At 29.0% G+C, this 27,383-nt stretch overlaps 1 protein-coding gene across 1 annotated transcript in view; it reads left to right on the top strand.

The window, feature by feature from the left end:
* Nucleotides 1–599: 599 nt before the first annotated feature.
* LOC129918554 (calcitonin gene-related peptide type 1 receptor) overlaps nucleotides 600–27,383 on the top strand; it is a 93,916-nt gene continuing 67,132 nt past the window's right edge. Inside the window, exon 1 of the mRNA XM_055999161.1 lies at nucleotides 600–1,250. The gene's annotated coding sequence lies outside the window, so the exon portion shown is untranslated. The remainder of the gene's footprint in view (nucleotides 1,251–27,383) is intronic.

Below are 27,383 nucleotides of genomic sequence, written 5' to 3'. Positions count from 1 at the left end.
TGCTCAAAAACTTGAAGAAAAACACAAATAATCAAAATTTAATAGACAATTTATCAATATTTTGTTTGTGCTTTCTAAAACACAACTAGATATTGCCAAAATCACTTTGTAAGAAAATATTTATTTTTCAAATTCAAGTGCAACGCTACTACTTGTTAGGCAAAGTAAACAATCTTTTTCTTGAGATACAAGTATGTACCTATCTAACCTATATGCAGATACACAAAAGTATCTATCAGTTAACTTGTCTAGCATTTTTCAATTGCAACCTGTTGAACTCAAAATTACATTTTATTGATAAGAAGCACGTGGTTTAGATTTCTTATCAGTAAAGTAACTCTGGTTAAATACGCACGCCCATAAAATGCCTCTCAAACATAACACAACCTCATTCAAACTAAATTCTCTCAATTTCTCTCAGTTGGAATAAAACATGTTTTAACCAAACCAATATTGGCTAAAGCTACACCTTTTAGAGCTTCAGTATATGTTGTTTACTTAGAAAGGCCTTTTTGGCGCCACGATAACGGTATAGATGAAATTACGCTGGCCACCTTCTATGCTAGTTATCTCGGGGCTTTCTTTCAAATGATTGTTGGGTTGTGTCCAGTCCAGTGCCGTCATCATAAGACCGAGAGTCTTCTTCGGGAGGTACTTGTACTTGCTTGCCAGGGAATAAAGAAAAATCATCTGAAAGATACTTTCAGTCCGCGTTAGTCATTCGCGAAATGATGAAGTGAATTGCGCGAATTCATATAAATATTCCCCAGTTTTTAAGACCCATTGAACCTTTTTTAAAAAATATATATTTTTTTTTACTTTTTCTGTCTTTGAAGAAAAAAAAAATAAATTGTTAAAATTTTCATGATTAATTAAGTAAATAAAAAAAAAAATTAAAAATTGTTTTCTGTTTTCTGAAAAAAAAAAAAAAATTGCGCGAAATATCTTTGATATGAAAGTTCATTGTGATATGCATCTTTTATAAGCATCGATTTAGTGAGCAGAAGGTTAAAAATAAATCCCAAGTGAAAACAAGTTTAGTGAATTAAATCAATAATTCTTGGTCCAAGAATATTATTTCTAATAAGTGTTAGAAAAAAAATTTAAATTATGTTTAGCTTTATTATCTAACTTCACTGATGTATGCTCGTAAGCTTAACGAGATTGTTATAAGGATACATAATTGATACCCTGTTGTCGACACGTGAAGGATATACAAAAAATTTAATAAAATCTCTTGGATTTTCAAGGTAAACGCACTTTCCATTGTCTATCTCATTATTTATTTAATATTTGAAAGCTTAAAACAAATCATTTGAAATGTCTAAATTTTTTTTAGGTTTGAATCTGAAATGATTGAATATAATTGAAAAAAAATATATATATCTACGAAAGGGATAACATTTATTATTTCAGAAAAGGTTTTTGATGAGTTTTGGGTTCAGTTATTGTTTTTCCTTTGTTTTTCTTGGAATTGATATTATTTTTTGTGTAGAAAAAAAAAAAAAAAAAACAGGGGGATAAGTGAATCAATTTCAATAAATAATATTTAAGTTGTATTGTGGATTTTTTGAAGATTTCTTTTTTATAAGTGAATTTAATGAAACATTTTTGAAGAGGGATTCAATGAGTTTGATATTGTGTTTTAACAATTTAAAAAGAGGGTTCTTTTTTTGAATTATACCTATACAATTATTGTAAAAATAGATGATCAATTTAGAGAGAAGTTTATTGGATTGAAATGAAAATTTAATCCTTTTTATTTGTCAAAATTAAATCAAAACTTATGAAATATTTTGTCTACCACAAATATGTTATTAAAAAGTCATTAATATACATATTTTAATTTAACATTAAGGATTTTAAAAATTTCAAAAAATTATCCTCATGAAACTTTTATAAAAAGTAAAAGGTTGATTTTCTGTAAAGTTTTTGGTTTGTCTCAGATGAACAAATAGAAAAAAAAAATATTGGTGTTAAAAGAAAGAATCCAAAGGTATCTAAACCAAGAATCTTATATATTCTTTAAATTATATTAAATTAAAATGTGTTCTTGTTTAGGTACAAAAATGTTTTCTCAATTAAAAATGGTGAAAATGTGTCAAATTATGTGTTTTTTTTTCTTTTTTTTTTTCTTTCTTTAGAAGAATTTGGCAAACAATTTTGAATTGATATTCAAAAAATTAAAATTTTTTAAATTTTTTTCAAATTTAGAATTTAGGAACGAAGAAAATGTATTTTTATATTTTTATGATAATAAAGTCATTCAAAAATGTTTATCGCTAGTGATAAAGTAACAGAACATACAACTGTTTTAAAAAATATTTTCTTTTTCAAAAGTAGAATTTTACTGATATTAAACCAAAATTATTTTCATAAAACTGATCAGTGACTTTGTTTTAGTTTTTAATAAATTTCTTATAAAATTATATAAAAAATATTCGAATTTCTTAAAAGGCTTAGAAGGAAAAAGATAGCCCAATTAAATAGCTCAATCAGGTAAGCCTGACCCATGTAAAAATACAGGCTCGTCAACTTCAAAATGAAGGGACTTCTTTTGAATGCAACCCAAAAATTTCGAAATTGTAATTTTAGTAGTAGATTTTGGGGCTTAAAACAAGGTCATATAAGCCTAAACCAACAAATCTCTTAAACTAGCTCTATCCCTGGTAAATATGTATCAGGTTTTTCGTTTTTAGCAAGACAGTTTTCATGTTTTCAAAGAACACAGCTGTGGCTGATTCTCTTTTTGGTCTACATAAAATTTTACATCTTCTTAATTACATTCTTTATTATACACCGAAAAAAAAAAACAATATCAATTTAACATTTTATAAATATCAAATTAACATTTTTTAAATATCAGCCAAAAATGCTCTATAAAATGTGTTTTTTGATATTTAAAATGTTAAAACAACATTTTTATTATCAGGATGATATTTAAATGTCACATTTTGGAAATTTTTTTTGATATTTTATTATCATTTTTTCATATCAATTTCTCATTCCAAATGATTGAAAAATATTAAATAAAAAATTCTTAATGTGTACTAATTTAAAGGCGCTTTGTGTTTTTTCGAAGTAAAATGTATGATTTACTGAGAAAATTTGATCGGCACTAAGATTTTACTTCACATAGTTTGGGAGAAAATAACAAAACAACTATATCACCTATAATAGAAAAAATAATATCACCATTAATTTGTAATTCCCTTTCAGTAATGTTTCGAAAAAAGAAAGAAAATTCTTAAAATAATAAAAATGAAAAGGAAAGAAATAGGTTTCATTATAATAAACTAAAACGTAAAATCTAGTCAACATTGATATTTTAATTGTCAAAGTGAAATTTTCACTATCCACTTTAACTTAAAAAAATGTCAAAATGATATTTTAATTGTCAAAGTGAAATTTTCACTGTCCCACCTGAAATTAAAAAATGTCAAAATGATAAGATAAAATATCAAAATTGATATTTTAATTGTTGGACGACTTTTGTCACTGAAAAATGTTAATTTGATAGCTGTTATTATCAATTTTTTTTTTCGGTGTATTTGTTTAGGTATAAAAATGTTTTCCCAATTAAAAGTGGTGAAAATGTGTCAAATAATGCGTATTTTTTACAAGGGAGGAATATTGATGGAGGTTATTGACAAATCTGCTAACACAGCTTACTTTACAAGAGTTTGGCATTAATTAACAATTTTGAATTATTCGATAAATTCAAATTTATTTAAATTTAGTTCAAATTTAGAATTTAGGAACGAAGAAAGGTTTTGACACAAAAAAGTAGCAATATAGCAGTAAAAAAAATTATTTTATATTTAAAAAAAAAAAACAATGAAAAATAATTTTTTTTTTTTGAAAAAGATAAATAGCCCAATCTAGGAAGCCTGACCCCTATCATAAATAAAATACACCCTCGTCCACTTTAAAATAAAGGGATTTCTTCTGAACGCAACCGCGGTAATCAGCGCTTTAAAGTTAAACATTTTTCCCAAAAATTTTGAAATTGTAATTATAGGAGTCTTTCGAGCACAACGTAACTCACCTGTAACGTGAAAATCCCAAGTTATACCAGCCTTAAGCAACGAATTTCTTCGTTTTAGCGAGACAGTTTTCATGTCTTGAAAGAACCCAGGTTTGGATGATTCTCTTTTTGGTCTCACTGGTTTTAACTAAAATTTTACACCTTTTTAATTGCATTCTTCACTGTAACACTAGATCTAAATTCTTAATTAAATTAAAGAAATTTGAGATTTAATAATTTTTGATTTCGATGATTCCACTTTCTTAAACCTGAAAACCGTGGTCACTAATAAACTTTTCTTGCTCTTTGTCCACTTTTTAGTTGGCGCGTTCTTTCAAGTTACCAATTTTTCATCTAACGGTGAAATAGGGGAGAAGGGTGTACATTTGACATTTAGTTTTCAAAGGTCTGTATTTTAGAAAACTGTACATTTTTTTGTTTTACAATTTTTTAACATTTAAAAAAATATTGTTTTCTAAAAAAAGTAATTTTGTCAAAAGTACCCCGGGACCGGGGAACGTTTGACTTTGAAAGGGGTACATTTGAGAATGGTGGATTAAACCCCACATCGTGTGCATTATATTTTTAAAACTATCAGCGGATCTTGCTCGTCTATTGTTTGATTAGAAATAAAAATAAATTTTCGGTTTTAAACAATCTAATAAACAATATAACGAAAAAAATAAATCAAAAAATTCATTTTCTAAAAAGAAGAAGAAAATCCAAAAAACAATAAAATATTTTTAAAAAATCCATCCATTTAATCTTTATCAAAATTAATCGATGTCGATTTATTTGGAAATAATTTATTTATAACTCCCCAAAATCAACGTAAAACTGTGCCCCCATTGCAAAAGTCAAAGTGTTTTTCTTTTTTTTTTCAATAACTAAAACTATTTTTTTATAAAGCTGGTTTTAATTTACTAAACTTTAAGCATAGTGCTATCAAAATATTGATGCACCATTAAAAAAAAACTTTTTTATTAGGTTCAGAAATCGCTTACATACCGGTGGTCAAAAATTAATCCGAAATACAGAAAACATGAAAACACGAGGTACTCCGCGAAAAATTAATGAACGACTTTGATATTTCACAAAGTTTCTTTAAATCAAACTAAGCTTCTTTCTTCATCCAAACTATTCTTTATTAAGGGCACAATCATACCGAAAAACGCAAAGTCAAAGGTGTCCCAGTGTCAAATGTACCCCCGCATACCCTACTGCGCAGTAGTCTCTTTATTTGGAAGCCAAGCACTACCGACATTTGGGTTAAAAAATTTCAAAAAATATCCCATAGTTCAGGATGTGAAAAGAGCAGCAAACATTTGTCTTCTTCCACAATATTGACTTCATTGCTTAAAAAAAGCATAAATAGGGTTTTTCTTAAGAGAATGGGGCAAAAATGGTGTCTTATCTATTAAAGGTAGCTCATGGGCTCTCAAACTTTTTTGTTTATTAAGGCAATCAATTTTAAGTAATATCTAACAATTTTAATCTAAACATATAACATATATAAATCACGCATGCCACTTAAAATACTCAATCTCATTATGGCCAAAAAATCTACATACATTATGTTATCATAACTAGTTAAGATAGTCTGATTATATTTTAGCAATTGATTTATAGTCAGATAAGTGTGCATGATTTTAAAATTAGATAAAGTAATGATTTAATGATTTATTGATCTTAATTTTTTTTAATTCTTATTAATATAATGACTAAGCAACATAAACAAATTATTCTCAAGAGCCCTAAGATTAAAAAAAAAAAACAAAACAAAAATTTTTAAGTAGTATAATGCTTTTATCACTTCACATAATGAATAAAAAGTCAATGCGGCCATGAACAAATTTCCATAAAACTTGCTAAAAAAATTTACTTTTACTTCACTTTTAATTAATTTCATGAACATGAACAATAACATAAAATGCACCTTTTTTTATATAACAAGAGAAATCTTCACATATATATAATACATAAACAAAATTTTTATATGTCTGTGGAAAAAGAAATTCCATTCAAAAATTGCTACATCTTTGAAGACTATTATAATAATATTTTATAAGACCAATTTTTTTTGGTTATATGGAGCAATACGAATTACATTATACTTATAGATACTCGTATGGAAGATTTAAAATCACTTTTATGGTAATAAAATGTTATTTATTATGTGAGAATCTGAGAATCATAGAACCTTACATATTACGGAAACATCACAAAAGAACTTTTTTTGAATTCCGGATAAAAACGAGAAGTATGTATTATCTGTTGAAGAATTGCGTTAAAAAGTCCATAAAGGACTTTATGGTTTGAAAATTATTATTATGCTTACTCATCCACCATAAATACCTGTTCTAAGAATTTGGGGGGATGAATATAAATTTTCTATGCAAATTCAAGTTTTAAAAATTGTTTGACAACGAAAATACAAAAAGAGAAGAAAAATATAAATGTCTTTTTTTGTATCTGAAGGTATGAACAAGAACATGGTATCCATATCCATGCATCTTTTTTTTAATGTTAGTAAAGCTTTTAATCTTTGAAGATAAGAGGATGAAAATTATTTATCATTTACCTACTTATGTTGTAATAAAAATACCTCGAACCAACTTTTTCCCATTTTGAAAGGTAGGTAAGGTTTATACTATAAATTAGTGATGGGAAATATCGAATAAAAACTATCAAACTATCGTTAGTTGTAAAATATTCATTCAATCGATAGTTTTAAATCATTCATTCATTTAGTTAGTATCTTCATTCGAATAGTTTTTTCATTCGATTGTTTTTTCATTCAAATAGTTTTCTTAAACGATAGTTTATTCGATAGTTTTTATTCGAATGAATAAATGAATGAATGAACTATTCGATAATTCAAATCATTCAGTTACTAACTATCGATAGTTCAAATCATTCGATAGTTTCCATCACTACTTTAAATTGTCATACAAAAAAGTAATGTGTCTCTATTAAAATATATTCTTTTTGCAGCATGAAATAAAGAAAAGATTCATTTGTTTTAATTACATTTTTAATGAAATAGTTAATATTTTACTGCAATCATAAAAAAAGAAAAAAAGCTAGAATTCAAAACAATGTAAATCATTTTATGGAGGCTAAATGTGTATACTCCAGACGCCATCGCATCAAGATCAAAAACATTCATCATCTTCTACTCTGCCAAGTCAAAGACAACTTTCAATACTTTAACCTCCTTATAAACTCTCCACCCATCATCGCCCATATAGCTTGCTTAGAGCTACTACCTTGGTGAAATGTTATATAGTTTCGACATCGAACATAGAGATACACTCGCACTTACACTCCTTTTTTTTTCTTTTAACATATATAAAACTTGCTCTTCATCTTCTTTAACGTTTCTATAAAAATATTATAAAGGTGCTCCAACTAAATCCCAAGGTGTCGCACAAAGTGCCATTAATATCTATCTCAGGGGACTGTAAAATGCAGTCAAAGCAAAGTTGCCGCCGCAGCACAGTCGAGCTTGAGAGGTTCCCTTCCGAAGAGAGCACTTCCATAAATAGTAAGTGGATGGATAGAGTTTATTTTTTGTGCCCTCGGGGACATCTGTACACCAAATGCTTGTGCCTTCTTTTAAATCACCATCGCACCATCAACCAGCTGCTGCTTTTGCTGTCTTCAAGATAGTTGACTCATTTGGATAACATATTTCGTATACCTCCATGAACCAAGAGATTACCTCTTCTATGCCCATCAGCCAATAGATATTTTCTAGCATAGCTGTAGGTTACTCTTAAAGGTTGTTTCACATCTCAGCCAGATGTCAAAAACCGAACAAGATCAATTCCTGAAATAACTCAAGCTTGTTACTCAAGTCTTTTTCCTGTTGCCAGCTTTTTGTGGCCTTTTGTCTTCTCTAATGCAACAGGCTTTTTCTTCGAACCAATAACTAACGTCTCCAGCATACAATAATTTATGAAACTCTTTTGAGATAAATCTCTTGAATGTCGGACGTGGTGTCTTTATTTTATTTTTTTGATTTTTTTTTTTCTTGGGCACACGAACCACAAGATACACCAGGAAACTTGAACTTGGTCAGAAAGAAGTAAAAAAAAAAAAGAATTATCTATCTTCCTTAAGATGCACGGAAGGAATGACACTTCACTGAGGCTGAAGAATCTTCTCAATGGATTTGTCGGATTAAAACCACATGCTCCGGGTGGCTATTGCGCTACTGTCTCCACATTGTGATTGTGGCAATCTCTTCTCAAGTTCCAGCTCTATTGGAAGTTCTTGTTGGATTCTTTTTTTTACTCCAAACAAGAATGTTGACGAACTTTTCCTGGAGTAGCAAGGGCGCTTTTAATTTTGTTCGGGCCTCGGACACATTCCATCTCTGTTTCTTTGAAGCCATCTTTTAGAGATGAAAAATTATCGAATGTGTTATCGATCAAAAACGATAAAGTTAAATTAATATCTGTATCCATAATTTTCCATATTAAACAAAAGAAACTTCTGTCTATTATTTAAGAAATTCCAGATATCGAAATATAATCGATAGCTGTTGATAAATATCGATAACTTTCAATTATTATCGATCATATTCGATTACTAAAAAGTAACTATGGCTCTGTTTCTTTGAAAAAAATTTTAGTGATAAAAACGCTCGAATATGTTATCGATCATAATCGATAATTTAATATTCTCAAAGATATGTATGTAAGTATGTATAATTGTCCATATTAAAGAAATAGAATTTTTCATCTATTATAATAAATAATTATTTAAGAAATTTCAGAAATAAACACATAATTGATAACTTTCGATAAATATTTTACCTATTTCGATTACTACTATCGATAATCATCGATTACTTAAAGGCGATTTTAAGTTTTTGGGACCTAAATTGAAGCCATTACTAAAAGATGAAAAACGTCGAATGTATTATCGATCACAATCGATTATTTAATATCTTTATCGATAATATTCCAATTTAATCAAATAGAAACATCTACCCCCTTATTTATAAACTTTGTATAACTTTATACAACTGTTTAAATTTGGAAAATGTGATCAAAAACCTTGTTTATTGTTGTCTTATAGCTGTCCAACTTATACAAAAGAGTAGATTGTCTTAACCGCGAATAATATGATTATTATTTGTATATAATCGTTAACTTTCGATAGGTTTCGATAAATTTTGATCGTTTTCGATAATTACCGATTACTTAAAACTAATTAGGTATGGATATCAAATTTTGGTTTAAAGGCGATTTTGAATATCTTAAACCTTAATCACTTATGACTATAGCATTAAACATCAATTTGTCGATAACAATCGATTTCTATTAGCAGAAAAGTCGCCTTAAGAATATTTAGAAGTTTCGAAAAAGTTTTTTGTAATCAAACTTATCTTTGACAACTCCATCCCTGCAAACCAGATGCTTGCACCAACCTAAAGTTCTATTGATTGAGGAAAAGAAAATTAAATATAATTCAGACGCCGCCGCATGCCGCTGGTCTTGAATGGGTTTTAATGTCGACTACTTTTCTTTTATAAATTGATGTGATCAGCGAAGGATTATTATCCTTACTTGGAAAACAATGCGGCAGTTTAAAAACATAAAAAAAGTAAAAGACAGAAAAAAGTTGCTTCTACACTTTGACAACATCAACGAACGAACGTCTTTAACGAGTGGTGTGAACATTTATTTAATTATAAGACTACCATTCTACCATCTCATTGAGATTGCTTACTAATTAATTAATTTAATTCTCTGCAGCAAGCTTGGTGTAGACTTTTCTATTAATTCCTAACGCATGTTTGTTTATTTTTTTTTTAAACATACATCGAGGGTATATCTGCAGAAAACCAGATGTTTTAACGGAGAAAGAATTATAACCAGAAAAAAGCTTTAAAGATTGTGGGAAAAAAGTTTCAGTTTGTTTTTGTGGAATAATTAGTGCACATTCATTCATTTATTTTTATTAATTGCCTATGTGATGATTAATTATAAGCCTCCCAAGTCTATTCATGGTATTTCTACTCTGTTTGATTTTAGCAAGAAAAATATTTAGAAAGGAGTTTTTACGTTCGACTTCCAGTTTAGATACTTTTCGCAAGGAATAACAATTAACAACCCTTATTATGATTAATTGCTTACTTTGTTGTAATAACATAATTGTTTACACAGAAAACTATGTGTAAACTAAGGTCTTTTTTTTTAATTTAGTCATCATTAGATGGTCAACAATGCTGTCGAATACATACCTTTGAAAAATTTAATAGGTACTGGCAAATAGGTTTTTTTTTAAACAGCAAAGGTGTGGTTAAGCTAATGAGTTATTGAGCTAATTATGTTATAATGCTTAGAATAATAAATGAAAAGAGTTCTTTGGAATGTAACGTATTGTAAGTGTACCCCAATCACTTGTAGGCATTTAGTTCTTAATCGTTTATTTTTCGTAATTTGTAAAATATTTCATATATCAAGAAAATTAAATCTGTGAGAACGGCTTTGGTAGCTATTCTGTTTTGTTCTTTTAATAATGATGTTAATAAAACCGGTAGATAGCATGTCTTAAATATGTTAACATCAAAGGTATCGTTAAAATTTTTACCGACTCACATCACAAAATGTACACCAAGTATCTTACAGTTAAAGAAGACATTAGAATAAGCAATCGCACCACTGAGAATTGTTTTTACTGATTCGAATCTATGAGAATCAACAAGAACGAACATTTTTATACTGGTGTAATAGACGAGGCTTTGGTATCGTTGTATTGATTTCCCTAGAACGTGAGAAGTGGTATTTCTGATGACTTCTTTAGTACATTGGCCTTATTAAATTAAATGGATTCTATTAAATTAAAACATTCAAGGAATTATGAATATATGTCTCTTAATTTAAGATGGTAGTCTTTTTGGCAACAAAACATGCAGAAATCCACTTTAAGCTTCTAGCATGTATTTTTTCTCCGTTTATTTTTTTTTTTAATCTAAGAAGCGTGTCATGCAATTTTATTAATTTTTTTTTTTTCTTTAACAAAAAAATCATTTAAAATTCCTTTCATTATTGATTTTTATTCACTGGTTTACAAAGGTTTTGTTACCGAAACAAAAATATTTTTTCTGAAGGTTTTCGGTGTGCCGAACTCGAATCCGAAGTCAGAAAAAATCTTTCTGATATCTTTTTTATTGTCCGAGATATCTTAATATGAAGTAAGTGGGTTTCGATTCATATATTATCATTAAGGAGATAATGACGTTATAATTTCTATGGTAAAGATTATAATATGTAAGCCAAACAACTGAAGATATCTCTGGCAGTAAAAAAGATATCGGAAAGATTTAAACAGGTCTTGAAAGAAATAAAACAGTTCTTATAGAAACCGTTACGGGAACTGATTCATTTTTTCTAACTTCGGATTCAAGTTCAGCACACCTAAAACCTTCAGAAAAGTATATTAAAAAAAAGTTTATTTTTGTTAACCAGAGTTATTTTTCAAACATCAATATTCAAAGTTTTGACTTCTCGAGTTCTAGATTCTTAAATTGTTGGTTCGTACACGGTTAAAAATTTGTGTGTAGATTCTACGAAAATTTGGGGTACATTAGAGGCAACACCAAAATTTTATTTAAATTAATACTTTGAATGTACTAAATATTTATGTCTAATACAAAATTTATGGAAATTTAATTTTTTTGTATTAATAATAAAATCAAGGACGTTTTCCTGACTTTAAAGTTCCAGTTCATTGTAATGAAAGAAATATTTTTTTTTTCCTTTTTAATATTTTAAGTACCTATTTTCTTTCTTACTTCTTTAAAACAAAAAATTTCTGAAAGTGATTCCTCATCATAGATATATATAATAATAGTGATATTACTATATCTTTTATTTTTTTTTTTTTTACATACTAGCTAAAAGAAATCTTATTGCCGATCAAAAATGTTCAGTAATTCATATACTAATTTACTTCGAAAAAACACAAAGCACAGATTTTGTATTTCTTATTTTTTATCAAGAAAAAGGTTACCAAATGCATTTTTCTGAACCAAAATAGTTTTATATATGTATGTAGGTACTTTTTCAGGTAGCGATAACCCTAAATCCAGGCACAGAAAAAAATTATTTCTTTTTTAAAATGGCTTGCATTTTCGTTTACAGTTTGATTAAAATTTGATTTTCTTGTACTAAAAAAAGAAGAAGAGTATTTAATTTCAATTCTTATCCAGATAAAGTTTTAATTTAGGTGGGAAGGAATTAGTTTTTCATTAAAATTTCCTTATATTTCAATACTTTTGATTACATTTTAAATTTTTGTATTTAAAATTAATAAAAAAAATTATTATAAAAACTGTGTATCAAATAAAGTCGCAATATAAAAAACTAGGTAGTATTAAAAACTACGACAGTATTCTATCACTTCCATATATTTATAATAGCCGTGTTTTATTAATAACTCTAAACTAAATTTTGCGTTGGAAACAACAAAAAATGATTGCCAAGGAACAAAAGTTTGTTATTTGTTGGTTTATAGAGACTTTTTTTTTCCAAACTTATGTACCTATACATTTTTGACTACTAAGTAAATACTGAGTACCAAAAAAACACAGCTTATATCTATCGATTTCAATATTAATCTTGTTTCTGAAAACCCTGTATAGTTTAACTTTCTCTGAGATAATATTTTTTTTATATAACTCAGACTTGCTTAGATGGCAGGCTCTCACGGGCGAAAAGCATTAATTTTTAAACATGGCAACCCTATGCTGGATATCGCTGGACAACCATGGTCTGATTAAAAGGCTATTCCTATAACCTTCATATTCATATGAGCAGAATTCATAAAGAATTAAAATGCATCACATTTTGTTATAAATCTAAGACAGATTTATTTTCCAGCACGTCTTTTCGTATTCCAAGCAAGTAAAATAGTGAAAAAGTTTTACCTTTCTACTGACAAACTAATGCAACTCGAATCACCTTTAAGGAAGTGAAGTTTTCTAATATTACTTTTGGAATGCGTCATTGAGTAACGAGATGAATATTATACCCTTAGTCCCTTGAAACAGTAATTATAATCAAGAAATGTCAACTCATAAAGCACTTTTAAGTTTTTGCAAAGGACACAAACTTCTTGGATTCTTTTTATCATTATTTATTGGCACTTTGGCAATATTTTAAAACTTCCTAAAACCACATAGAAGTATAGTAAAAGTACTGTGTGAAAGATTTTACTATGAATAAATAGCCTCAAAGCCTGTGTGTAGAGGTATTTAATAGATTTAATGCTCTTGTCTTGACATTCTTCTGTATACAGAATATAGGTGGACAAGAGTGGCCCACATGCTGTTAAATTTATGATCGATAATTTTCTTCCTCCAACAGAAAAATATAGTACGCATTTGTAATATCTATTCCAGACTCGATATAAGGTAAGCTTGATAGAGAATTTATTGAAAATTTATAAAATGCAGGACTGCTTTATGTTCATTCCATTTCGAAATGTCATTTATTATAATATTTTTGTGTTTGCCATTTGGTCAGAATAAAAACATGAGAAGCAGGATAAAGTTTGATTTGACAATAAAAATTATTTATTTCATTGAATGTGGGGAATGAGACCTTCGAGGATTTCACTTGTGTGTTTTTTTTATTCAATACAAACATGACTTATAGTGACATTGTAGGTATAAGAAAATCCCTGGCCAATTATAAGTGGAATTGAAACCTTGAAATTCTTAAAGTTTCTCTGACATTTAGAAATTGTTTGACTTTTTTAGAAACAAGATAACGAACTTAATTCATTTTATTTCAAAAATAGATTAAATCAAGTCCTTAATTAAAATTGTTTTCCAAGTTAAATAAAATGGTGAAGACAGTTACTGTCTGGCATACTTTTAAGAGCACAAAACTTTATATCAATCAACATTTTTGAAATGAAAAATAAACAACAAATAAAAAGGATTATGGTTTATGGCGAAGAGATAATGAAATAAATTCTTTTTTTATTTGAATGAAAAATTAAGTATCTGGTAGATTGAGTTGAACAATGTGCAAATATGCTTTTTGTTTGTTTTTTAACACATTTTTTTTTTTTTTTTCAATTTCAATGATGAAAGTTTTTTGTTTTTTGTTTGTGTACAAACATTTAATTGGTTTTAGTTTTTTCTTATATTTCTTTCAATATTTATTGCAATTCAATGTTAAAAATAGATTTAAATTTACAAACAGATATTGTAGCCGATTTAATTTTTCATAACAAATATTTTGCTATTGTCCATTTTAAGCACACCAAAAAAATAGTTTTTCAGATTTTATTAAGGACTAAAACCAATAATTGTAGTCTTTAATGACATTTTTGGCTATGGGAAATAAGATTCGATTAAGTTTTTCAAAAAAGAGCTTGAACAATTTGGACAAAGAAAAGGTTTTGCAAATTTTCAGATTCAGATTGGTTTCGTGTACCTATACAAAAAATCAAGGTTTTAAACAAAACCGAAGTTCTTTTGTACATCGAAGGTCCAAACCAGCTACATATACTAGGCTGTGTCATTTTGAGGCAATTTTTTTTTTTTCGAATAAAAAATAGGCTTAACATATTCGAAAATATGTAGTTTTCAAAAAGGTATAAAAGTTTTCAAAGTTGCAGTTAGATAGAAAGATATTACAATTTTAATTCAACAAAACAGGGTTTTTCAGAACAAAAAAACAAGCAAAAATAAACACATTTTCTCTAACTGTTGTTTGTTTATTCCTCTTTGGACAAAAGCCTCTATTTTTGTTTGTATTTTTGCTATGAAAAACCCTGTTTTGTTGAATTCAAATTATAATATCTTTCTATCTAACTGCATCTTTGGAAACTTTTATACCTTTTGGAAAACTACAATAACAGGGCAAGTTTTTAAAATAATAAACCATTGCCACACCATACAAATTTTTTTCGCGGTGTTACTCTGAAATAAAAGTTAGAAATTGAGTTATTATAAAACTTGGAACTGTTAAATAATTTTCAGTGAAATGGCGTATGAAATAAAAAATATTTTGATCAATTAATTGTTCCTAAATATTTGGCAATGTTTTAGTGAAAGAATTGTTAAAAACAAAAATCAATAATGGGCGTATTAAGCAAAATACTGTTGCCAAGTAGGGATTTTTCGAAATTTCACAAGAACTGCATTAAATCGAAAACCGTAAAGATTTGGGATGAATAAGTTACCAAATTCTGAGAGCCCTTAAGTTTGCCTATCAGCATATTTCGTTTGATCCATTACTTTTGGGACACCCTGTATAGTAAATTGAGCGCTCTACAAAAAATCTTTACGACATTTTTTCATAGAGTGAACCTCACTGAAGTTATTCAAACTTAAAGTTCAAAATATACGAAATCATGACCTTTATTTCATATATTTCGTCGTTATTTAAAAAACAATGAAATTTGTTTGCTCGCAATGATTTATATGGTTGGAAATAAAAACAAAAAAATATTCCCAAAGTTTGAAGCCTCTAACATAATTCAAACCCATGCCTCTAAGCGGTTGAAGTTTCTTATGGCAATAACAAGGGATTTCGGACCTTATCCAATCAGTTTTAAATTCCAGCCAAACTATTTGTTCCAAAAACTCGAAACCTTACAGACTTAAACATTATAGTTGCAGCTATGTTTGTAGCGGATATTTGTTTTTTTTTAATTTTTAGATTTTTTAGACTTTTTAAAAAAGTTTGAAAAAAATGGTTTTTTTTATAGAGCTGAATTTTCGAAATTATTAAAGTTAGAAATCTCAAAAAAATCGTAATGATAGCTACAACTACAAAAAAAAAACAAATTTTTTTCTCATGTTATTTATATGGAAAATAGAAAATCATAAATAGGCACCTCTAAATATTAATATTTAGAGCTCATCTTTTGAATTTTCGAAAACGTTTAGTCTGTTTTTCATTTGAAAAAGAAAATTTGCCTCAAAATGATAAAGCCTAATATATACTCAACATGCGGCCCGCGAGCGGATGGATTTGGTTATTTTATTTTTTTTTTTTTTTCATTTTTCAATTTTCTTGAAAACTGCTCGGCCGATTTCATTTACATTTGAAATGCATTATTCTTGCAAGAATGCATTACATTTTTTTAAAGGTAATATTTGAAAAACCAACATATCGCCTTTCCGTTATTATTTTTTAACTGACTTATGTAGATACATGTCTGTAGATATATTTTAGTAATATCTGGTACATCTTCCTATTTTTTTTGCATTTTTTTTTTAACCAAAATCTTGAATTTTAAACGGTTTTTTTCGTTAGACGTTAAATGATAAATAATATATGTATGTATAATGAGAAATAATATATAGGTAGGTACAATAGATACTTAAAAATAAAGTTTCAAAAAATTCCATGGGTCTGTTTTCTAAAAATGGATTTGTCAAATGAAAAATAATTTTAACTCAAAAACTTGTTTTTCGAAAATTTCATCAAAATGCTTTTGTATAAAAATGCGTTCGTTCAATTGCTTATGAGTTAGCCCATTATTCCCTCACTGTTGAAAATGTTTCAAAAATACAATGCCATTCTCTTTAATTTGCAAAACGATTGAGAGGCCATACTGGAACAAAGACTTTAAAAATGCAAAAAAGAGTTTAAGAGTTCTCTTGGTACTTGGTGCCATTATTGTAACTTAAGAAAAGAAAAAAATAACATAAAAGAGGTCCATTAATCTGCGGACCAAAAATTAAACAGAAAAAGCTTTCTGTTTGTCGTCTTCAGTGGTTCCCTTTTTTTGAGGGAATTATGTCCTTCTTCTGCTCACTCGAACTGCATTTGTTATTTCCCACTTCCGCTGTAAAAATAAAATGTGCTTTTTTTGCTTTATAGTCTTATTAATCTAGTACATGTATGTAAGCTGTCCCTTCCAACAAATCCCCATTCATCATCTATTCTGTTCAACTTAAGTCGTTTTAAGTTATAAATTAAGTCAATCCCGTTAAGCTTGTCAAAACAAATTTATCTTAGTTAACTTTACAAGATCAATTCTACAACATTCAAGTCAGCTTACCCAATAAATCACAGTAATCGTTGACCATATAATCCATTAAATCCTCTCTCCTGAGATTAAAAACTGTATCCATAGACTGGCCGGTGGTGGAGTAATAAATATTATGATCCTACAACATCACTCACGTCTCGCTCCATTTGTCACCTGAAATTATGCTCCAGAAATATAAAACATTGCGTGCAAAACACGTCAATTGATGCTTATGGGGCCATCGACATCAACCAAAGACAAGACCCCTAAGGAGTTTATCTGACAGCCGCCGCCAACCATATAGTTTGTTAATCCATAAAGCCGGCTTAGCTCTCTCTCTCTAAAACCCGGATAACTAAACAATATTCGCACGTTCTTATAATCCGCCCTGAGTATGAAGTTTTTTTTCCTGTTGCCACTGCGTGAAGTCAGAAATCTGGAACTTCAACATACTGCGGCGGCACCCTGTCGTCGTCGTTCGGTCGATCGGTGTCGGTAAGTGATCATGAAGCCAACCCGCAATTGGGTGGTAATGTCTGCTGGAACTCTGTCTTTTGCTGGATGCCCGCAGTGCAAATGGTAAACATATTTTTAACTTTTCAACTCGATAAAGAATCGATGTTAATAAATTTAAATGAATCCGAGTGCTGAGTGGTTTTGGTGTTGTACCCGTGAGTTTGGTCGTTTCTTATTGCATCCTCACTCTTATGCCGGTTGTATAAAGGCTTTTTCACGTTGAACAACTTCATTACCAACAAATTCACTGCGGAGGTAAATTTATTCATGGCTAATTGGACAAAATGAATGTTTAATGGAAGATTTTACAAGATATTTTATGGCTAGTTCCATTTTGAAGGTGAAGAAGAAGAATTTTTAGGAAAATAACAATTGTTTAACGAACTGAATGGAAATTCACTATTGTCAAAACCTTTTGGAAAGGGCTTGATTGATATTGCTTTTGACCTCAATTGTTCAAGTTTTGTCAACATAAAATACTGGTAAGTTGACATATGTTGTTATCACGAGGACTTTTCTTATCTCGTTTGAACATAAAATCACTTCCAACTTGTCGTTTGTCGAACATACATAAATATGAGCTGTGCGTACATCTACGTCATTATTGATAGTCATAAGAGCTTTAATCCAAAGAACAAACATTGACATGAATCACAGAAATTTTACTTGTGGCTTTAATCTTTGCGATATCACAAAGCTAAAGTAAAGAAAGACGAATTTGCAAGAAGGCAAAATAAAACAACATAACTACTGAATGCCTACAACATTGAAGATTATTCTATAAATAAATGTTATCATAAGTTTTCGTTTATACAAAGAGACCATATCTATGGTTATAACAATCTATATACACACAAGCATATTTTTAAGGGTAGAATATAGCCTAATGATTATTACATGATACAAGCTTTTGCTTTCTCTTTTTTCTCGTATAAAATAAGAGGAATGGATAAAGACGTAGAAAAATGTTTGGCAAATTTATTTTCTTTAAAGATAATGGACAAAGAACATGATGGCTGCTTTAATCATGAGCCACTAATTAGTCGAAGAACTATTCATTTTCGGTACCGAAATCTAGAGTGTTTTTATATACTCTTGTTTAGTTGTATCACATTCAATTAAGTGAACTAAAAAAAAATAAAAATAGAGTTTAGGGTTTCAGTCTGGATTAATTGCGTAGTTTTGTCAAATTACAACGAATTATTTTGGAAAAACAAGAAATTGATTCGCTTGGGGTGAGAACATGAAGATTGAAAATTTAAGTGGAAAAAATCCCGTAGGGAAATGTTAAACGTCAACCAAATTAATTTTGGTGTTCGCTTATGTTATGACTTTAATATGAGTAAAGATTGCCAGCTTAGCCATTTGAAGCAAAAAAAGTGGTCACCTGTTTTTTTTTTTATCTGCACAACAATCCGTTAAAAAAGTTTCTTAACATAAACAATTTAATTTAAAAAAAAAATAATTTTTCAATAAAATAACAACAATTTATTGTTGATAATGCTTTGTGGTCGTAGTGCCTTGTGGTACAATGGTAAGTGCGTCTCCACCAGGAATGTAAAAATATAAAATAAAATGCATTTCAAATAAAAAAAAAAATACTTAGGTATTGCACGTACAAATAATTTCCATTCAAAAAAATATTTACCTATTGTAACTGAAAAAAACTTGCATTAAAAAAATGAAAAATATTTGTATTAAAAATAATATTTATTGAACATAAAAAAAAATGTTTTTGCAAATGAAAAATATGTACATATTTGCATTGAAAATAAAATTTTTATGACAAATAAAAATATTTTGCATTAAAAAAAATTTTAGTATTTAGTATTTATTTATTTAATGCATTAAGGACTAACGTTAAACACTTATTATATTTTTATAATTTTAATAATTTTTTATTATTTTTGTTATTTTTTTCTTCGTTACTTATTATATTATATCAGCACTGAAATTTAATGCAATATTTTTTTTTTTCTAAGATTCGTCGAATTTTTTACAATTTTGGAGATTAGCTATTTCAATCATTTATGGTCAAATTGCAAAAATTGTAAGAAATTCAAATAATATTTAAAAACAAAAATTATTGAATGCACACTAGGGTAGAGTGAAAAAAAAAGTTGTCTTATTTTGTGTTCTACATAGCCAGGATGGGTGCCATTTGGAACTTAAATAACGGCAAAAAAGTTTCAGATCGATCAAAGAAGTTTTAGGTCCATTTTCTTCACTCGGAGTTGAACATAACTTGAGAATTTTTAATATAAAAATTCTCAAGTTTTGTTCAACTCCGAGTGAAGAAAATGGACCTTAGAGGGTTCACAAGTCACTTGAAAAAAATGAAAACACCATAGAGGTTAATTTATGGAGTTTTTTGAGTTTTTACTGTTTTACTCAGTTTTTTTGATTCGAAAAACATGTACATTATTATTTATTGTTCAATTTTCATTAAAAAATTGCGATTTTATTGACTTAAGGCCCTTACTGCAAGAATCCATGGGCACTCCCAACCCCCATGATCCAGCCACGTAAAAACAAAAAATAAAGAAATTTCTTAGACAAAAATAGTTTTGGGTTTTTGTTAATTTCTCGAAAATGGCAAGATGTTTTTGGATGCGGTTTTCTGTTTTTCTTTAAAAACAAATAACAGCATCGAATTTTAAAAACTTAAGTAGTACTTATTTACATAAAATTTTGAAAAAAATTAGTTTGAAAATAATTTTTCGAAAACTGGGCCAGAAAATGGCTATATTAAACATTTTTGTAAAAGACGAGGTTTTTGGCTTTACAAAAAGGTAAAGCACGTTATTGTAAGTATAACCGTTGATTTTTATTATTTTTTTGTTTCAAATTAAATAATTTCTTTTTTAAATTGCCCCTCCCCGCTAAACGAAGGGGAATAGACCCTCCTCCCATACGATTTTTTTCTTGTCTCGACCGAACCTACACGCTCTAACTTTTTGGAACATTGCTCCATCTCTTTTGAATGTTCTTTTAAATTTTGTTGGATTTTTTTTTTTCATTCCCGAAACACACAAATTTTATTTTAAATGCAAATATTTTTCAGTTCCAATAAGATTTTTTTTTAATGCAAAATTTTGTATTTTCTGCATTTTTTTTTTTTTTTTTTATAAAAACATTTTTCAGTGGCAATACAATTTTTTTGTTAACATTGTAACATTACTTTCGAACAAGTCTTTGAAAAGTGCTTTTCTGGTAAGCCGGTCGGACTCAGCGGTATCGTTCCTTATATTAAACGCACATAGAGCTTATTGTCACTAGCCCTTGCATCCTTCATGGGATGTCATCCTACAAATTTATTTATTTTTAGTATCGCCTTCTCCTTCCCAAACTATTATTTGGCTCAGAAAAAATGTGATGAGGATAAAGGACTTAGATTAAAAAATTGCTTTAAAATTAAGATTTTTTTTTGTTGATTCCTTAGTTTTGTCCACTAGTATTTCACATGTTTTGAGATTCAATAACTTAAACAATTCTCGCAAGTATTTCATTTTCTAAGTTAATTCTTTATTGTATCTTGAACATCTTATTTTTAAAAATACCTAAAATTGATTTTTCTTATAAAGAAGATTCCTTTTGCAAATCAAATTCACCTTTTGGACTAAAAAAAAAATTTCATTTCTTTTTTATGGAAATCACACGTATGTGCTTAACACTAGTGATCCGAGAGTGGGTTGATCTCAGAAATCGGCGGCAAAACTCTCGGTTTTGTATTGATCCATTACTGAGGCTTTTACATTGGTGTTTTACATTTGCTTGTTCTAGGAGTTTTTAGGCCAACCTTTCTTGTTACCAAATAAATAATGTGATTTGCAAATGCATTTATCTAGTTTGAAAAGTGATGAATTCAATTTGCAAAATGGTTTACTTGTAAAAACTTGTAATCCCTCTTTTGTGAACCTTTTTCATCAATTTGTAGCCAATTTAAATGTTTTCTTGGATCAAAACCATAATGACAATAGTTACCTAGAGCAAAAATATATTAATTTTCCAAAATCATTCATATTTGCGAACTGTTTTCCTTAATGTAAAATACTTTCATCAGATAATCATCAAGAAACTATATGGCATATCTACAAACGATTTATTGCAATTTAAATAGTATATTTCCTGAACGGATTCATTCTACATATTCAGACAAAGACGTCAATCTTCAAGTTTAATCTACGATTGCTTCCCAATTGAATTTCTGTACATCAACATCAATCCCCCATATACACCATCGACCAATTACGCCTGTGTGGTGCTTTAATGAATGAAATGAAACATGTAATCGAGTTGTAGATATCGCCATACAAATGTATTATGCCTTTGGAGATATATATATCTGCAATGCATCTGTCCGTCCGTCGTCCGTTGAATATTTAATCTAGAATGCGAAATCGAAACGCAACCAACTACATACAGTATTTCCAGTAGCAATGACAGCTCGAAATAGCAACACCCAAGTTGTAAGATGAGAAGATTAGATTGCAGTTGGAATAGAGGATATCACAGTTGATGGTTATAGTGGTGGAGAATGCGTAGGAAGGTATGTTTGACAGGAGAAATGAATAAATCAACAACTACTACACAACATCGATGGTCAAAAAAAAAAAATGGAAGAAATAATTTTATCTTTTTTGAAGACCCATCAAGACGTACAAGTCGATCATCAATTTTAAATGATTGATGTTCCTTTTTAGTTGAAAATCATCGATTTTTTTTTTTTCAATTTTTAAAATGGAGTTTGAGATTTTCGTCACCACTAACGTGCCACCACTTTCAAAACCCCGGCAATTTATCTTATAAAGTTTACTTTGTGTATTTTATGTTGTCAGCATTTTGTCAACAAAATCATCAATTTCAAATCCACTATGAAGGTTTTATTTACCATCAATTGCGCTCAAAATGTTTATTTTAATTTTCATCCAAAAACACATCTAAACACCCCCCAAAAAACGCTATCATCTCCTTCTTCCAAGTGTAAAATTGTAAATGTTCAGTTCAATCGATCGAAAGTATATCGACATGAACGTTAAGTGCACTTTGGAGCATCTCCAAACTGCAAAGTGTTTTGTGCGGTAAATCGAAGGAAAACCCCAAAATTGAACCGTGTGTGAGCACACACAGATGACACAAACCAAACCATCATACCTCTTAGCTATAAAGAATATTTGCACAGCTTTTCAATCAAAGTCTGTTCACTTTGGTGGAGTAAAATCGATAAGGAATTTTCTCCCTTTTTAGCCTCAAAAACAAGCTTGAACGAAATTTAAAAGAACATTGAAAAGAGAGGGAACTTGAACTTTATAGCGGTAGCTTAGAGGCATGACAAAGTCATATCCAGAAAACTGTACAAGTCCATCATAAATATATCCTGGCAGAAGGAATTGGATTTTTGTTTTGTTGGTTAAAAGGGAGGAGTGTGGTGATGTAATGTGCGGTGGAATTTATTCAACGAATTATTTTCTGTTGAAGTGACAAAGATGACTTGGTTTTGGTCGGAGGAGGGAGAAATTGAATAGACACGCTAATTGATTAAGTCTTGACTTTGGGGGCACTTTATACAAAGGAAGCTAATGAACATGAATTGGAAACTTAAAGTGCTGGGGGCGAACCCAAAAGTGGATGTTGATAGGCTAGAATATGTTGATAGGCTAGAATATTGTTCTCGAGGGAATGTTGTTTTGAAATTCACAAAGGCTTAATTTTATCAAAAAGTTTCATCCCAATTAAATTTGAATTGTTGCTCAACTAATGAGTGTGAACTGCTGAAAAGTTTAGCCTAAGGAAATAAGGCCCAAATGATCTATGAATTTAAGGACACCTGATACTTACGTTTCAAAGAAAAAAGAAGAATTTTGTATTAATCAAGATGATGGAGGATTCCAAAAAAAAATGTTTTCCGAACTTATATGTGCATTAATTTGTTCATCGAACTAATGCTTTAACAAATTTATGGAATTTGGTACAGATGATTTTCTAGAAATTATTAAGAACCCGTATTTTTCTAATTTTGTATTTCTAATAATTCCCTTTGAATGGATGGATACCCTTAGGTATACAATTTGCGAGGTATTGCAACTCGAAAAACGATTTTGATGTTATTTGGTGCCCTTATAATGCTTTATATCGATAAAATTGATTTTCCAGTTTTTTGCTAAATCTTCGGATTACGGAAATATTATTTTTGTGAAAATTGACACATTTTTGTTTACGGTCTACTTCCATATACATATCTGGTAAACGGCTCAACAAATTTTGTTTAAATCTTTTGTTACCTTATAAGAAGGGTTATAATGATCTCCTGAAAAAGTTTTGGAAAAAAATACGGACAAAAATAAGATTTTGCTCTTATAGTAAAAATACCTTAAATTATAATTTTTTTGTGTGTAAAAAACTATTTTTAATTCAATTTGAAAAAAAAAAAATATTTTTTAATTTCAAAAACTTCTTTTTGAAAGATATTAACTCCAAAGTATGCCGTTTAATTTCTTTATAGCATTTTTTTTAAATAGTTTAATAGCGTTTTTTTTTTTTAATTTAGTATAACAGTCAAATTTCAATCTCTTTTGAAAAAAAAAATTGTAATTCCATTCTTAAGAAATAATTATTTGACACATTTAAACTAAATTTCAAAAATTGAGTTTTCAAAAAAAAATTAAATAATTCAAATGGGTAATTCCACGTAAGTTGACCACAAATAGTAAAAAAAAAGATGGTTAGTATCATTAATTTTTTTGTTATGTACCAAAATCTAAAAATTTCAAAAATTATAGTTTTTGAGTAAAAGATGAATTAACACTAAAAAATTTTTCAAAGCAAGCTTTCCTTTAAAAACCATGCTGGATTATACTATATTTCTGGTGGACGCAATTTTTATTCCAAACTAAAATAATTTGCTTAAAAAAATCGCTAGTCATTTATTCTAATGTTTAGGTACATTCTCATATTCTATACCCTAATATGAATTGTGCAAATAGTTTTTAAATATTTCTATAATTTGTAGATATTTACGTTTTTTCATACAATGTCACACGCGTGACTAAAAAATTGACTAAATTTGGAAAAAAAAATATTACAAATCAGGGTTTACACCAACTATAACGTGATGTGCCTTTTTGTTAATCCACAAACCTCGTCTATTTTCTCGTTTAAAGCTGTTTTATGAAATAGTTTTTTGAAAATTAATTTTCAAAATCAAAATTTTGATAAAAAAAAATTACAAAAGTGGAAAATGTTAATTCCCTTCAGATGAAACTTGCAACAGCTTTTATAATTCCGAAAGAACAAAAATATTCCGGGTGGAAAATTGTCTATTTTTCAAACCCAAAATAGGGCTGATTGACACCAAGAAGAATGTAAAACACTAATGTGTAATTCAATCTAACACGTATCAGTGTCAAATACAGAATGCAACTTGGTACATAATACGGCTCTTATTCAGACTGACTTATATTAGGTTTTTTCATCACCTCTCAGCCTCATGTTAACTTTAGGTGATTCGAAGGACAACCATGTAATCAAGAATGAAGTTGTTCTTACATGTTAAGAGAATAGGTACTCTTATTTCTTATTTATTATTGAAATAACATGTTGATTTAAGAAGTTTTAATGGAGTTAGCAGGAATTCTTTGGGAATAATGGAGTTAACTGTTTTACTCATCACGCAATTTGACTAACTTATAAGTGGAATTGAACGAAAATTTTGGTGTCAGACGATACGCCCTCCTTAGACCCTTCCAACTGCATACCTAACTCAAATTCGCCCAAAAGTGGAGTTAGCAGGCTTACACTCTAAGCCGACGATATGTCACATCCGCAACATTTTGGAATTTTTATAAAAATACATTTTTTTATACCTAAACTGTATTCAAATTCGACCTAACTTCCAACGTAATAAAATATCTTTTCATATTGCATACTAATATTCTTTAAAAACCTAGAATATTGCTTCTAACAATCACCGAATTGTTTCTATGTACTTAATTCATGAAAATTTCTTATTGTACATAACTAGTTATGTCCGAAATAAGGAAAACGTATGATATGAGTTGGTATTTACTTCTTCAAATAAGAAAAGACTCAATAAGCATCTTAAAATAAGAAAAGAATTTATTAAAGGTTCAATATGCTTACCACATACACAACATAACTCTGTACATTTTCATTACATGTATCCATGTCTATAATCCATAACCCACAACACACAATATCAATTATTTATTTCTTCTAAATATGTATATTTGCACAACAAAACCTTACAAACAAAACACAAAAATATCTACATCAAAAAATATAACATGTATAAAGGAGAAAATCGAAAGTTGAAGATATTTTTTGAAAAGGACTTGACGTGTGGGTGTCAAAGAATAAAGTAGACTGCTCAACTCAATATAATACTTTTTGTTTGTTTTTGTTTATTTTTTTGTGTTGTGGGGTTGTCTGTTCTTTCTGTGCTTATTATAATTTTTGTTCAAGGACACTCTCGTTTTACACATAAACCTGTTATTCAATAATATTTTTTTTCTTCTTCTGAAAGGATTTTATCTTATTTTGGCACACAGAAGAGGATATACGTTTTTTTTACATCGGAAACCACAAATCGTGGGGTTAAGAGAAGATAACTTCTTTGTAACTTTTTGTGGATTTTCTATATAATTTTTTTGGTAGGAGATTCTTGGAAGAAAAACATTGACAAGGGAACGAATTTATAAATAATTAAATATGGTGGTATCGTAGTCGTTTCAAAAACCTAGAGACCTAAATAATGATAACAGGATTTCTGGAAATTTCAAAACCTTTGACTGTTAATTATACACAGAGAAAAATATGACCCGATAAAAACTAACAGATTGCCATATTGTTTTACCGTCCATACACTGAACCAAATCCTTACGTAAATACAACGAAAAAATTTGTTGAGCCAACGAAAATTTAATTAATTTTCAGGCGATGAAAAATTTAATTGGCTCAACGAAATGGCTTTCATACGTTAGTGAAGAACTTCATAAATCAACGAAAACTGTAGTATTTTAATGAAATTTTTCATAAAAATTTTTGATCGAGAGTTAATGAATTTTTACATCACTTTACGAAATTTTTCATCGATTAACGTAAAATTTAATTAACCACGGTGATATTTTTCGTTAGTCAATGTATTTTTTGATTAATTTATGAAAGAACTTTCGTTAGCTAACGAATTTTTTGGTAAAGGACCCCGCACATTTTGTATGGGAAGTGGCCCTCGGTGAAATTGTCTGAAATTTTAGTATGTTGTTCTCTTGAAGCACTTGATCAAAAGTCGATATGGGCAGAAAGTCGAAAAATGGACAGTTTTTAAAATAACGGATTTTTTCCGATGACCATCTCAAACCTTTTAAAAGGGATAGTAACTCTCTATATTGTGTTTTACCAGATTCGAAGTCTATTTTGCCCTATCACGTCAGGTTTTCGAGATAACATCAAAAAAGAAACGAACATCTTTTTTGAGGTTATCTCGAAAACCTGACGTGATAGGGCAAAATAGACTTCGAATCTGGTTTCAGCGACCCGAAAAACATATATTAAACATAGTTGCACCCCCAGATCAAAATAAAATTTTTTTTGAGGCTGTAATATTTTTTGAGGTTATCTTGAAAACCTGACGTGATGAGGCAGAATGGACTTCGGATTCGGTTTCAGCGACTCTAAAAACCTATGGATTCCACTTAAAAATAGCGTAAAACACAATATAGAGAGTTACTATCCCTTTTAAAAGGTTTGAGATGGTCATCGGAAAAAATCCGTTATTTTAAAAACTGTCCATTTTTCGACTTTCTGCCCA

This window comes from Episyrphus balteatus, chromosome 1 (genome assembly GCF_945859705.1).
Source record: "Episyrphus balteatus chromosome 1, idEpiBalt1.1, whole genome shotgun sequence".
Taxonomy (NCBI): domain Eukaryota; kingdom Metazoa; phylum Arthropoda; class Insecta; order Diptera; family Syrphidae; genus Episyrphus; species Episyrphus balteatus.
The sequence above is the reverse complement of the archived record's forward strand: the minus strand, read 5'-3'. Positions and strand labels throughout refer to the sequence as shown.